Genomic DNA, 11,142 nt, shown 5'->3' on the forward strand with positions numbered 1-11,142 from the left:
ACCCAAATTCGTTTGGGCACGAAGGAGGCAACTTGAGAAGCACGAGACTGGCCCTCATCAAATGGCTGAAGCGTAGCCGGGGCAAAAAGTAGTGAGAAGAAGATTTCCAGCCAGATACTAAGCAGTAACCCTGGTGCGTGCAGTCAACGTAGATGTTTGATTTCTGAACAAATTTTTGTCATAGAAAATTCGCAAGAAAGTTGTGCTTTTTTCGCTGTGATCATCGTGTCAACGGAACGGTATAATGTAAATAAGAGAATAACCAGATTTATATTTGCAGTTTACCTGTTCCCTTACTACTTAAGTCAACTCTACATCTGTATGCAATAAGCGCATTGAAAATCCCCTCATATTACTTTATAGAAGTGTGTTTTCTGTCTCTTTTTTTTAAAAGGTTTTCCTGCTTACGTGAAAAATACGTTTACTCTCCCGTCGTCTTTTTAGGCATGATCTTCGCGAAAATTACGTTCTTCCCTCAATAAACCTAGAACCACCAGTTATGATTCTTAGTTTTTTTTTTTTTTGTATCAGCTAAGTTGCGGAATGCGCTACCTGATTTTATCCGTACCACTGAGTTTACTGGTTTCAAAAGAGACTCCAGGACCGCATTTTGTACAGCGGCTTTTATTTTTTAATTAATATATCTTTAAATATTATGCATTTAGGATGTCTCTGTATATGCTATGTCTCCAAGATATTACCTCTTGTAGTTATTCTGGAAAGTTTATGCATGCATGTATGTATTTATATTACCTTTAGTAGGGCGCGTGCGCCTCACTTTGTAATCTGCGACCTTCAGTGCTTACCACATGACAGATAAAATAAGTTTTCCCTTGTATATTTAAGCCATCGAATCCTTACGTTAAATTGACAAGGGCGGTTTGGAGCTGTGAGTAGGCGTGGGATTTGTCACATATGGTTTAGGGGCCGACATATCTCTCCCTCAATGCCGTACCGGGAGGCAAGGTCGGTAGCAGAAAGCAGTGAAGGGCCAACTGCGTCCAAAAGCGATCGCACGGGCCGAAATCCCGGGATGACTCGTTTGGTACGACGCTCCAGCGCCACGTCTGGAGGTACTGCGTTTTTCTCTCTTGTTGAAAAATCCCGTCAGGGCATGCGTAAATGTTCTGGCTCTCCTTTACGTAGCATACCAAACACAGATGCTGTTCTTTACAAGGAATCATTGACATTTCAGTTGAAAAAAAAAAAAGCTATGAAATGACAATCGGGTGTCTTCCCTTGTCATGGAATGGTAGAATTACCCAGGATTCGTTTGGGCACGAAGGAGGCAACTTGAGAAGCACGAGACTGGCCCTCATCAAATGGCTGAAGCGCAGCCGGCCGGAGGAAAAAGTGAGAAGAAGATTTCTAGCCAGATACTAAGCAGTAACCCTGGTGCGTGCAGTCAACGTAGATGTTTGATTTCTGAACAAATTTTTGTCATAGAAAATTCGCAAGAAAGTTGTGCTTTTTTCGCTGTGATCATCGTGTCAACGGAACGGTATAATGTAAATAAGAGAATAACCAGATTTATATTTGCAGTTTACCTGTTCCCTTACTACTTAAGTCAAACTCTACATCTGTACGCAATAAGCGCATTGAAAATCCCCTCATATTACTTTATAGAAGTGTGTTTTCTGTCTCTTTTTTTAAAAAGGTTTTCCTGCTTACGTGAAAAATACGTTTACTCTCCCGTCGTCTTTTTAGGCATGATCTTCGCGAAAATTACGTTCTGTCCCTCAATAAACCTAGAACCACCAGTTATGATTCTTAGTTTTTTTTTCTTACGTATCAGCTAAGTTGCGGAATGCGCTACCTGATTTTATCCGTACCACTGAGTTTACTGGTTTCAAAAGAGACTCCAGGACCGCATTTTGTACAGCGGCTTTTATTTTTTAATTAATATATCTTTAAATATTATGCATTTAGGATGTCTCTGTATATGCTATGTCTCCAAGATATTACCTCTTGTAGTTATTCTGGAAAGTTTATGCATGCATGTATGTATTTATATTACCTTTAGTAGGGCGCGTGCGCCTCACTTTGTAATCTGCGACCTTCAGTGCTTACCACATGACAGATAAAATAAGTTTTCCCTTGTATATTTAAGCCATCGAATCCTTACGTTAAATTGACAAGGGCGGTTTGGAGCTGTGAGTAGGCGTGGGATTTGTCACATATGGTTTAGGGGCCGACATATCTCTCCCTCAATGCCGTACCGGGAGGCAAGGTCGGTAGCAGAAAGCAGTGAAGGGCCAACTGCGTCCAAAAGCGATCGCACGGGCCGAAATCCCGGGATGACTCGTTTGGTACGACGCTCCAGCGCCACGTCTGGAGGTACTGCGTTTTTCTCTCTTGTTGAAAAATCCCGTCAGGGCATGCGTAAATGTTCTGGCTCTCCTTTACGTAGCATACCAAACACAGATGCTGTTCTTTACAAGGAATCATTGACATTTCAGTTGAAAAAAAAAAAAGCTATGAAATGACAATCGGGTGTCTTCCCTTGTCATGGAATGGTAGAATTACCCAGGATTCGTTTGGGCACGAAGGAGGCAACTTGAGAAGCACGAGACTGGCCCTCATCAAATGGCTGAAGCGCAGCCGGCCGGAGGAAAAAGTGAGAAGAAGATTTCTAGCCAGATACTAAGCAGTAACCCTGGTGCGTGCAGTCAACGTAGATGTTTGATTTCTGAACAAATTTTTGTCATAGAAAATTCGCAAGAAAGTTGTGCTTTTTTCGCTGTGATCATCGTGTCAACGGAACGGTATAATGTAAATAAGAGAATAACCAGATTTATATTTGCAGTTTACCTGTTCCCTTACTACTTAAGTCAAACTCTACATCTGTACGCAATAAGCGCATTGAAAATCCCCTCATATTACTTTATAGAAGTGTGTTTTCTGTCTCTTTTTTTTAAAAAGGTTTTCCTGCTTACATGAAAAATACGTTTACTCTCCCGTCGTCTTTTTAGGCATGATCTTCGCGAAAATTACGTTCTGTCCCTCAATAAACCTAGAACCACCAGTTATGATTCTTAGTTTTTTTTTCTTACGTATCAGCTAAGTTGCGGAATGCGCTACCTGATTTTATCCGTACCACTGAGTTTACTGGTTTCAAAAGAGACTCCAGGACCGCATTTTGTACAGCGGCTTTTATTTTTTAATTAATATATCTTTAAATATTATGCATTTAGGATGTCTCTGTATATGCTATGTCTCCAAGATATTACCTCTTGTAGTTATTCTGGAAAGTTTATGCATGCATGTATGTATTTATATTACCTTTAGTAGGGCGCGTGCGCCTCACTTTGTAATCTGCGACCTTCAGTGCTTACCACATGACAGATAAAATAAGTTTTCCCTTGTATATTTAAGCCATCGAATCCTTACGTTAAATTGACAAGGGCGGTTTGGAGCTGTGAGTAGGCGTGGGATTTGTCACATATGGTTTAGGGGCCGACATATCTCTCCCTCAATGCCGTACCGGGAGGCAAGGTCGGTAGCAGAAAGCAGTGAAGGGCCAACTGCGTCCAAAAGCGATCGCACGGGCCGAAATCCCGGGATGACTCGTTTGGTACGACGCTCCAGCGCCACGTCTGGAGGTACTGCGTTTTTCTCTCTTGTTGAAAAATCCCGTCAGGGCATGCGTAAATGTTCTGGCTCTCCTTTACGTAGCATACCAAACACAGATGCTGTTCTTTACAAGGAATCATTGACATTTCAGTTGAAAAAAAAAAAAGCTATGAAATGACAATCGGGTGTCTTCCCTTGTCATGGAATGGTAGAATTACCCAGAATTCGTTTGGGCACGAAGGAGGCAACTTGAGAAGCACGAGACTGGCCCTCATCAAATGGCTGAAGCGCAGCCGGCCGGAGGAAAAAGTGAGAAGAAGATTTCTAGCCAGATACTAAGCAGTAACCCTGGTGCGTGCAGTCAACGTAGATGTTTGATTTCTGAACAAATTTTTGTCATAGAAAATTCGCAAGAAAGTTGTGCTTTTTTCGCTGTGATCATCGTGTCAACGGAACGGTATAATGTAAATAAGAGAATAACCAGATTTATATTTGCAGTTTACCTGTTCCCTTACTACTTAAGTCAAACTCTACATCTGTACGCAATAAGCGCATTGAAAATCCCCTCATATTACTTTATAGAAGTGTGTTTTCTGTCTCTTTTTTTAAAAAGGTTTTCCTGCTTACATGAAAAATACGTTTACTCTCCCGTCGTCTTTTTAGGCATGATCTTCGCGAAAATTACGTTCTGTCCCTCAATAAACCTAGAACCACCAGTTATGATTCTTAGTTTTTTTTCTTACGTATCAGCTAAGTTGCGGAATGCGCTACCTGATTTTATCCGTACCACTGAGTTTACTGGTTTCAAAAGAGACTCCAGGACCGCATTTTGTACAGCGGCTTTTATTTTTTAATTAATATATCTTTAAATATTATGCATTTAGGATGTCTCTGTATATGCTATGTCTCCAAGATATTACCTCTTGTAGTTATTCTGGAAAGTTTATGCATGCATGTATGTATTTATATTACCTTTAGTAGGGCGCGTGCGCCTCACTTTGTAATCTGCGACCTTCAGTGCTTACCACATGACAGATAAAATAAGTTTTCCCTTGTATATTTAAGCCATCGAATCCTTACGTTAAATTGACAAGGGCGGTTTGGAGCTGTGAGTAGGCGTGGGATTTGTCACATATGGTTTAGGGGCCGACATATCTCTCCCTCAATGCCGTACCGGGAGGCAAGGTCGGTAGCAGAAAGCAGTGAAGGGCCAACTGCGTCCAAAAGCGATCGCACGGGCCGAAATCCCGGGATGACTCGTTTGGTACGACGCTCCAGCGCCACGTCTGGAGGTACTGCGTTTTTCTCTCTTGTTGAAAAATCCCGTCAGGGCATGCGTAAATGTTCTGGCTCTCCTTTACGTAGCATACCAAACACAGATGCTGTTCTTTACAAGGAATCATTGACATTTCAGTTGAAAAAAAAAAAAGCTATGAAATGACAATCGGGTGTCTTCCCTTGTCATGGAATGGTAGAATTACCCAGGATTCGTTTGGGCACGAAGGAGGCAACTTGAGAAGCACGAGACTGGCCCTCATCAAATGGCTGAAGCGCAGCCGGCCGGAGGAAAAAGTGAGAAGAAGATTTCTAGCCAGATACTAAGCAGTAACCCTGGTGCGTGCAGTCAACGTAGATGTTTGATTTCTGAACAAATTTTTGTCATAGAAAATTCGCAAGAAAGTTGTGCTTTTTTCGCTGTGATCATCGTGTCAACGGAACGGTATAATGTAAATAAGAGAATAACCAGATTTATATTTGCAGTTTACCTGTTCCCTTACTACTTAAGTCAAACTCTACATCTGTATGCAATAAGCGCATTGAAAATCCCCTCATATTACTTTATAGAAGTGTGTTTTCTGTCTCTTTTTTTTAAAAAGGTTTTCCTGCTTACATGAAAAATACGTTTACTCTCCCGTCGTCTTTTTAGGCATGATCTTCGCGAAAATTACGTTCTGTCCCTCAATAAACCTAGAACCACCAGTTATGATTCTTAGTTTTTTTTTCTTACGTATCAGCTAAGTTGCGGAATGCGCTACCTGATTTTATCCGTACCACTGAGTTTACTGGTTTCAAAAGAGACTCCAGGACCGCATTTTGTACAGCGGCTTTTATTTTTAATTAATATATCTTTAAATATTATGCATTTAGGATGTCTCTGTATATGCTATGTCTCCAAGATATTACCTCTTGTAGTTATTCTGGAAAGTTTATGCATGCATGTATGTATTTATATTACCTTTAGTAGGGCGCGTGCGCCTCACTTTGTAATCTGCGACCTTCAGTGCTTACCACATGACAGATAAAATAAGTTTTCCCTTGTATATTTAAGCCATCGAATCCTTACGTTAAATTGACAAGGGCGGTTTGGAGCTGTGAGTAGGCGTGGGATTTGTCACATATGGTTTAGGGGCCGACATATCTCTCCCTCAATGCCGTACCGGGAGGCAAGGTCGGTAGCAGAAAGCAGTGAAGGGCCAACTGCGTCCAAAAGCGATCGCACGGGCCGAAATCCCGGGATGACTCGTTTGGTACGACGCTCCAGCGCCACGTCTGGAGGTACTGCGTTTTTCTCTCTTGTTGAAAAATCCCGTCAGGGCATGCGTAAATGTTCTGGCTCTCCTTTACGTAGCATACCAAACACAGATGCTGTTCTTTACAAGGAATCATTGACATTTCAGTTGAAAAAAAAAAAAGCTATGAAATGACAATCGGGTGTCTTCCCTTGTCATGGAATGGTAGAATTACCCAGAATTCGTTTGGGCACGAAGGAGGCAACTTGAGAAGCACGAGACTGGCCCTCATCAAATGGCTGAAGCGCAGCCGGCCGGAGGAAAAAGTGAGAAGAAGATTTCTAGCCAGATACTAAGCAGTAACCCTGGTGCGTGCAGTCAACGTAGATGTTTGATTTCTGAACAAATTTTTGTCATAGAAAATTCGCAAGAAAGTTGTGCTTTTTTCGCTGTGATCATCGTGTCAACGGAACGGTATAATGTAAATAAGAGAATAACCAGATTTATATTTGCAGTTTACCTGTTCCCTTACTACTTAAGTCAAACTCTACATCTGTACGCAATAAGCGCATTGAAAATCCCCTCATATTACTTTATAGAAGTGTGTTTTCTGTCTCTTTTTTTTAAAAAGGTTTTCCTGCTTACATGAAAAATACGTTTACTCTCCCGTCGTCTTTTTAGGCATGATCTTCGCGAAAATTACGTTCTGTCCCTCAATAAACCTAGAACCACCAGTTATGATTCTTAGTTTTTTTTTCTTACGTATCAGCTAAGTTGCGGAATGCGCTACCTGATTTTATCCGTACCACTGAGTTTACTGGTTTCAAAAGAGACTCCAGGACCGCATTTTGTACAGCGGCTTTTATTTTTTAATTAATATATCTTTAAATATTATGCATTTAGGATGTCTCTGTATATGCTATGTCTCCAAGATATTACCTCTTGTAGTTATTCTGGAAAGTTTATGCATGCATGTATGTATTTATATTACCTTTAGTAGGGCGCGTGCGCCTCACTTTGTAATCTGCGACCTTCAGTGCTTACCACATGACAGATAAAATAAGTTTTCCCTTGTATATTTAAGCCATCGAATCCTTACGTTAAATTGACAAGGGCGGTTTGGAGCTGTGAGTAGGCGTGGGATTTGTCACATATGGTTTAGGGGCCGACATATCTCTCCCTCAATGCCGTACCGGGAGGCAAGGTCGGTAGCAGAAAGCAGTGAAGGGCCAACTGCGTCCAAAAGCGATCGCACGGGCCGAAATCCCGGGATGACTCGTTTGGTACGACGCTCCAGCGCCACGTCTGGAGGTACTGCGTTTTTCTCTCTTGTTGAAAAATCCCGTCAGGGCATGCGTAAATGTTCTGGCTCTCCTTTACGTAGCATACCAAACACAGATGCTGTTCTTTACAAGGAATCATTGACATTTCAGTTGAAAAAAAAAAAAGCTATGAAATGACAATCGGGTGTCTTCCCTTGTCATGGAATGGTAGAATTACCCAGAATTCGTTTGGGCACGAAGGAGGCAACTTGAGAAGCACGAGACTGGCCCTCATCAAATGGCTGAAGCGCAGCCGGCCGGAGGAAAAAGTGAGAAGAAGATTTCTAGCCAGATACTAAGCAGTAACCCTGGTGCGTGCAGTCAACGTAGATGTTTGATTTCTGAACAAATTTTTGTCATAGAAAATTCGCAAGAAAGTTGTGCTTTTTTCGCTGTGATCATCGTGTCAACGGAACGGTATAATGTAAATAAGAGAATAACCAGATTTATATTTGCAGTTTACCTGTTCCCTTACTACTTAAGTCAAACTCTACATCTGTACGCAATAAGCGCATTGAAAATCCCCTCATATTACTTTATAGAAGTGTGTTTTCTGTCTCTTTTTTTTAAAAAGGTTTTCCTGCTTACATGAAAAATACGTTTACTCTCCCGTCGTCTTTTTAGGCATGATCTTCGCGAAAATTACGTTCTGTCCCTCAATAAACCTAGAACCACCAGTTATGATTCTTAGTTTTTTTTTCTTACGTATCAGCTAAGTTGCGGAATGCGCTACCTGATTTTATCCGTACCACTGAGTTTACTGGTTTCAAAAGAGACTCCAGGACCGCATTTTGTACAGCGGCTTTTATTTTTTAATTAATATATCTTTAAATATTATGCATTTAGGATGTCTCTGTATATGCTATGTCTCCAAGATATTACCTCTTGTAGTTATTCTGGAAAGTTTATGCATGCATGTATGTATTTATATTACCTTTAGTAGGGCGCGTGCGCCTCACTTTGTAATCTGCGACCTTCAGTGCTTACCACATGACAGATAAAATAAGTTTTCCCTTGTATATTTAAGCCATCGAATCCTTACGTTAAATTGACAAGGGCGGTTTGGAGCTGTGAGTAGGCGTGGGATTTGTCACATATGGTTTAGGGGCCGACATATCTCTCCCTCAATGCCGTACCGGGAGGCAAGGTCGGTAGCAGAAAGCAGTGAAGGGCCAACTGCGTCCAAAAGCGATCGCACGGGCCGAAATCCCGGGATGACTCGTTTGGTACGACGCTCCAGCGCCACGTCTGGAGGTACTGCGTTTTTCTCTCTTGTTGAAAAATCCCGTCAGGGCATGCGTAAATGTTCTGGCTCTCCTTTACGTAGCATACCAAACACAGATGCTGTTCTTTACAAGGAATCATTGACATTTCAGTTGAAAAAAAAAAAAGCTATGAAATGACAATCGGGTGTCTTCCCTTGTCATGGAATGGTAGAATTACCCAGAATTCGTTTGGGCACGAAGGAGGCAACTTGAGAAGCACGAGACTGGCCCTCATCAAATGGCTGAAGCGCAGCCGGCCGGAGGAAAAAGTGAGAAGAAGATTTCTAGCCAGATACTAAGCAGTAACCCTGGTGCGTGCAGTCAACGTAGATGTTTGATTTCTGAACAAATTTTTGTCATAGAAAATTCGCAAGAAAGTTGTGCTTTTTTCGCTGTGATCATCGTGTCAACGGAACGGTATAATGTAAATAAGAGAATAACCAGATTTATATTTGCAGTTTACCTGTTCCCTTACTACTTAAGTCAAACTCTACATCTGTACGCAATAAGCGCATTGAAAATCCCCTCATATTACTTTATAGAAGTGTGTTTTCTGTCTCTTTTTTTTAAAAAGGTTTTCCTGCTTACATGAAAAATACGTTTACTCTCCCGTCGTCTTTTTAGGCATGATCTTCGCGAAAATTACGTTCTGTCCCTCAATAAACCTAGAACCACCAGTTATGATTCTTAGTTTTTTTTTCTTACGTATCAGCTAAGTTGCGGAATGCGCTACCTGATTTTATCCGTACCACTGAGTTTACTGGTTTCAAAAGAGACTCCAGGACCGCATTTTGTACAGCGGCTTTTATTTTTTAATTAATATATCTTTAAATATTATGCATTTAGGATGTCTCTGTATATGCTATGTCTCCAAGATATTACCTCTTGTAGTTATTCTGGAAAGTTTATGCATGCATGTATGTATTTATATTACCTTTAGTAGGGCGCGTGCGCCTCACTTTGTAATCTGCGACCTTCAGTGCTTACCACATGACAGATAAAATAAGTTTTCCCTTGTATATTTAAGCCATCGAATCCTTACGTTAAATTGACAAGGGCGGTTTGGAGCTGTGAGTAGGCGTGGGATTTGTCACATATGGTTTAGGGGCCGACATATCTCTCCCTCAATGCCGTACCGGGAGGCAAGGTCGGTAGCAGAAAGCAGTGAAGGGCCAACTGCGTCCAAAAGCGATCGCACGGGCCGAAATCCCGGGATGACTCGTTTGGTACGACGCTCCAGCGCCACGTCTGGAGGTACTGCGTTTTTCTCTCTTGTTGAAAAATCCCGTCAGGGCATGCGTAAATGTTCTGGCTCTCCTTTACGTAGCATACCAAACACAGATGCTGTTCTTTACAAGGAATCATTGACATTTCAGTTGAAAAAAAAAAAAGCTATGAAATGACAATCGGGTGTCTTCCCTTGTCATGGAATGGTAGAATTACCCAGAATTCGTTTGGGCACGAAGGAGGCAACTTGAGAAGCACGAGACTGGCCCTCATCAAATGGCTGAAGCGCAGCCGGCCGGAGGAAAAAGTGAGAAGAAGATTTCTAGCCAGATACTAAGCAGTAACCCTGGTGCGTGCAGTCAACGTAGATGTTTGATTTCTGAACAAATTTTTGTCATAGAAAATTCGCAAGAAAGTTGTGCTTTTTTCGCTGTGATCATCGTGTCAACGGAACGGTATAATGTAAATAAGAGAATAACCAGATTTATATTTGCAGTTTACCTGTTCCCTTACTACTTAAGTCAAACTCTACATCTGTACGCAATAAGCGCATTGAAAATCCCCTCATATTACTTTATAGAAGTGTGTTTTCTGTCTCTTTTTTTTAAAAAGGTTTTCCTGCTTACGTGAAAAATACGTTTACTCTCCCGTCGTCTTTTTAGGCATGATCTTCGCGAAAATTACGTTCTGTCCCTCAATAAACCTAGAACCACCAGTTATGATTCTTAGTTTTTTTTTCTTACGTATCAGCTAAGTTGCGGAATGCGCTACCTGATTTTATCCGTACCACTGAGTTTACTGGTTTCAAAAGAGACTCCAGGACCGCATTTTGTACAGCGGCTTTTATTTTTTAATTAATATATCTTTAAATATTATGCATTTAGGATGTCTCTGTATATGCTATGTCTCCAAGATATTACCTCTTGTAGTTATTCTGGAAAGTTTATGCATGCATGTATGTATTTATATTACCTTTAGTAGGGCGCGTGCGCCTCACTTTGTAATCTGCGACCTTCAGTGCTTACCACATGACAGATAAAATAAGTTTTCCCTTGTATATTTAAGCCATCGAATCCTTACGTTAAATTGACAAGGGCGGTTTGGAGCTGTGAGTAGGCGTGGGATTTGTCACATATGGTTTAGGGGCCGACATATCTCTCCCTCAATGCCGTACCGGGAGGCAAGGTCGGTAGCAGAAAGCAGTGAAGGGCCAACTGCGTCCAAAAGCGATCGCACGGGCCGAAA

Source organism: Montipora foliosa, chromosome 5, assembly GCF_036669935.1.
Source record: "Montipora foliosa isolate CH-2021 chromosome 5, ASM3666993v2, whole genome shotgun sequence".
NCBI classification, from domain to species: domain Eukaryota; kingdom Metazoa; phylum Cnidaria; class Anthozoa; order Scleractinia; family Acroporidae; genus Montipora; species Montipora foliosa.